This window comes from Haplochromis burtoni, unplaced genomic scaffold, assembly GCF_018398535.1.
Source record: "Haplochromis burtoni strain Fernald_Lab_line unplaced genomic scaffold, NCSU_Asbu1 Contig_8, whole genome shotgun sequence".
NCBI lineage: Eukaryota > Metazoa > Chordata > Actinopteri > Cichliformes > Cichlidae > Haplochromis > Haplochromis burtoni.
The window spans coordinates 1,931,179-1,935,715 of NW_024582369.1; the positions used below are offsets into that span (position 1 = coordinate 1,931,179).

The following is a 4,537-nucleotide window of genomic DNA, read 5'->3' on the forward strand; positions in this document are numbered from 1 at the left end:
CACACACACACACACACACACACACACACACACACACACAACATCGCTGTTGGCTTTGTTGCAAACTGTGCAGTGTGGTGCACATGTTGCACATGGTATTTGATGTAATTCAGGGAGGAAAAATGACATTTTGTAGCAGATAAAACTGTGAAAGTACAGACTTACTGGATGCACACTGGGTTAAACTGTGACACCAGTATTCAAAAATAAAACATTTGATAAATGCCTTTGGCTCAGGTCGTGATAGCCATATCCAGGAATACAGACAAGACCTGATACATCCACATGAGTAAAAAAAAAGAAAGAAAGAAAGAAAGAAGAAGAAACGCACTTCACTGTCTCGGGAAACTTGCTTGAAATAGTCACCAGCACCTGTCTTTGCCGAACACGCACCTGTCCCCTATTGCCCATGCGCACTCTCACACTCTCCCGTTCTCTCTCTTAAAGAAAAAAAACTTGCAACAATTTTAAGCACCTGTCATACTCACATACAGAAATTCACTCAAACTTAAAGGATACACCTTAATTAAAAGCTCATAAACAATACACGCATAAAAGGACCATTTAAACCTCTCACGGAAAAAAAGGAAAATGCAAAAAGTATTTTTTTAAAGGAGCAAAGTTCAAGTTTTAAACTCAATTAAAAATAATTCTTTAAGGTTTGAACTAAAAGTCCGGCAACATTTCTTCAAGTGAGACTGAAATCTGTTGGTTTGGATATCTGTTTAGTTGCCAGCGAACAGACTTGGATATCAAAAGAGTTGCGCACACAATCGAAACACTGCGCTTTATCACATCTGTCCTAGAGAGCTACCGCACAAGATAGAAACCCCATTTACCAACCGGGAGGGCTGAGTACCTCGGTAGTTTACTGTGCAAGACTTTTTGTTTGACTTATCAATTAAAAAAAACCGTAATGTGTCGAAATAAGACTTAGCCAATGGGACAAAGACAATATGAGGTCATAGCAAATTCAGTTTACAATAAGCGCGGAGGAGAGCCAAACACATGAAGTCTAAAAAAACAAAAAACAAAACCCAAAACAAAACCAAAAAACCAACCAAAAACAGCCCTTGTTAGAAATCACGATTCCTTTCGCACAAAAACTGGCTTCCCAAACTTACTTTTTTAAAGTTGGAAATCAACTTGATCTCTGTGCTTTGATGAGGAAGGCTGGGCTACCGCTCGCAAATCATCCTCGAGACAAACACGGGCTGCTCGCGCAACTCTCACCACAGATCAAGATGAGGGTACGAAACAGAGCAAATAATGTCGTATCGAAATGATTAGCAGTTGATTACCATAATAAATTTCCCCGTTAACGATGTTTGATTTGTTTATTTTTTCCGCCCACCGTGCGCAGGCGAGGCAGAACGAGAACAAGAGAGGGAGGTATCCGAGGACAAGGTTACTTACCCTTTTGATGAAGAGGGGGACAACCTGAACTCCTGCGGGGGGGAAAAATGAGAATACACACAGGGCACCGAGGATTGCTGTATGCTGGAATATAACAGTGTCTCAGAGAATGAAGAGCTGGAATAAAGTCGGCGACGCGAGCGAAAAGAACAAAATAGGGGAAAAATATAGAAGATGAAAAGAGCTCTTGCGCGTCGGTCTCTCCCTCTATCCTGTGCTGTGTGAAAGAGTGAGAGACATAGAGAGTATGCTAGAGAGAGAGAGGGAGAGAGAGCACGAGACCGCGTGTATGTGTGTCTCCGAGGCGCACTGGATGCAGAGGACTGGATGCTGGAGCGCTCCTCCGCCACTAAGATCCACTTTAAGACACGGCTGAAGGAAACAGGAAGACGTGCGCGTCATGAGCGGCGTGATGTAACGGTCGCAACCTACCAATAAGAAGCGTCCGTCGGGTCCGGAGAACAACTCGCTGAACTTGACCAGAGAATGGGACTTGAGCATGCTACCAAAGAGAGAGAGAGAGGAGAGAGAGAGAGAAAAGGAAATAGCAGTCTTACTAATGTTTCTTCACAAATCACCGACGACGCGAGTAAGAATCGTTACACACTTTGACATGACACTTCTTAAGCAGCGGGGAAAATCACAACACACAGACACACACATGGCTATGTTATTTCTTTTCATGGTTATTCTTTAAAAAAGAAAGTTTCTGTAATAAACGGTTTAAGTGCTGCGTAGTCCCAGGAAATGTGGAATAAAGTGTCAGTAGCTTCAGCCAAGAATTGGGATAAGAATGTTTTTGAAATAATAATTGTTGGGAATATGAATCAAATAAATTGATTCATTTCGAAACAGATTAAAAATCATATTAAAGTTATTGTTAACAGTAAATGTTGTACCGTTTTTACGCAAATGTCTCCAGACATCTTTCAGCCTTCGTTTTATTTGTTTGCAATAAATTTCAAATTAAAGGTCTCTTTTGGAATCCAGTTTTTTTTTTTAACCCTTCTGTTATTTCAAGTTTCGATCATACTCGATTAGGCATTCTTTCAAACCCAGCCATCTTTAATGATTATAATATAATAATATTAACTGTGTAATTTGATCCTTGTATGTCAGAGGAAACGATGCACGGCGTATTTTTTTTAGATCAGTCATGGGTATATACCGCATATACTTTTTTGTTTTATTTTTATTTTTCTGGCAAAAACACTGCCACACGTTTAGACCGTGCATTCTCGTGGGGGACAAACAAGTTGGGGGTCACTTGAGTATTGGGGGATAAAAATGGCATGTAGAGATATTTTACGCACGCGGGTTTCTCATTGGTTGCACCCAAGTCTGATTAATGGACGAGTAAAGCAAAGCAGCACATCACGCTTACAGCTCTGCTTTTGAATTCAGATTATCCAGAGAAGCCACTGTCTGAAGAAAACTAAACATCACTTTTGTAAAAAGCTCAATTAAGAGCCGAATATCGTCACGAAGCTTCTGTCAGCTTGCTGTCACTAAAATATCCCCCGTTCGAAACCTAAAGATGAATTCTAACCTGGTGGTAAAACGAAGAAGAATAAAGAAAAAGAATTTACCTGTATGTTTGCAAACCAAATGATTTTCAACATATTATTAGTTTTTCCACCCACCTGTAACACAACCTTGCGCACAGTGACACATGATCCTTTCCACGAGGCTTCTGATTTATGAAATGATGACGGCTGCTCGCTCTCAGTCCTCCTGCTTTCTTACAAACTGGATGCTTCATCATAACACAGCCGCTTTTGCGTGCGGCTAAACAAATGTTTTAACCTTCGACATTTACAACAGGTGATATTCACAATTTTTTCTTAATATTACGAACATTTTACTGGGGCTGGATTTAATGTTTAGGATGGAGAGAATTATTTTATTCGATTGTTTTTGAGGGTACATGGCACATTCATCTATACTGCTGATCTTACGTTCCAGGTTGGCAAATAATAGTTTTCAGAAGAAAATTATTATTATAATTAATATTATTATTATTATAGTAACGTAAAAACTTGATTTTCATTTTTTCTTTCTTTCTCAAATTATATTTAACAAATGTTTTTAAAACGGTTTAAAAAGTTCTTGCACAATTGCTCATGAAATCAGCTATTTTTATTCCAAGCTTCTGGCTTCGGATCCATTTTGTTGCACGTTTTTCTTTTTTCTTTTTTCTTTTTCCTTCTTTCTTTTTTCTTTTTTCTTTTTTTATCCTACTGAACAAACAGGATCCTAAAGTACTTAACGAGAAATCTTATTTTCCATATGCCCCTCTGTCAGGCGCCAAAAAGGAAAAGGCGAGTCTCTTTTCCATGTCGCAAGCAAGTGTTTTTTAGGACGAACGAATTGCAACGAAGTCAGCAAAGTTTGGTGTCTGGAGTGGCTTTTCCAAAGCAGGTGTCCCGGCCCCCCTCCTGCTCCCTAACTGGCCTGTGGCTGATTTGGCCTCGGCTCCCCTGGGTGCCGTCGGTGCGCACACAGGCTGGAAAAACAGGCCGGGACATTAAAGAAAGCGTGTTTGGAAAAGGAAGACTCGGATGAGGTGTAGAGGAAACGTGTGGTTTAACACTGGCTGCTCTTATCGCGGCCCATTCCAGGTGGATCAACCCGTGGATTTGTTTCAAACTCCCTCTCCCCTCCCCACCACCACCACCTCTTTTGGATCGAGTGCGACACACCTCGATGCCCAAGACTGATAATACGCTCTGACATTGCGCACTGATGGCCGAATTTACTGACATATTTATTAGAGCTGTGCCCAAATGCAGAAGGAGGGAGGCTACAAAAACAATATTTCTCCCAGAGGTGTTATAAAGCGACATTTTTATCTCGTGCTGAGTGGTAATAAGTACACGCACTCGGCGCATGGTATGTCGAAGTGGAGAGGAGCCAGTGGATTTTTCCTTAGTATGAATTTAGATCAATGTCGCCATTATTATTATTATTATTATTATTATTATTATTATTATTATTATTATTATTATTATTATTATTATTATTGGTATGTAGCCTGGTGAATTGAATGTGAACAGACCTAAGCCGGTGGAGATTTCATGAATTTAAGTTTCCTGAATTAATGAATGAATGAATATTATTT

At 40.0% G+C, this 4,537-nt stretch overlaps 1 protein-coding gene across 3 annotated transcripts in view; it reads right to left on the reverse strand.

Annotated features, from left to right (window-relative positions):
• The window catches only part of LOC102292414 (prospero homeobox protein 1), a 33,524-nt gene extending 29,505 nt beyond the window's left edge, over window positions 1–4,019 (reverse strand). The window contains exons 1-2 of one of the 3 annotated variants that reach the window (XM_005914488.3): window positions 3,060–4,019; window positions 1,849–1,918 (exon numbers count right to left, since the gene is read on the reverse strand). The gene's annotated coding sequence lies outside the window, so the exon portion shown is untranslated. The other 2 variants (XM_005914487.3, XM_005914489.3) reach the window with 2 other exon arrangements.
• Between the last annotated feature and the right edge of the window lie 518 nt (window positions 4,020–4,537).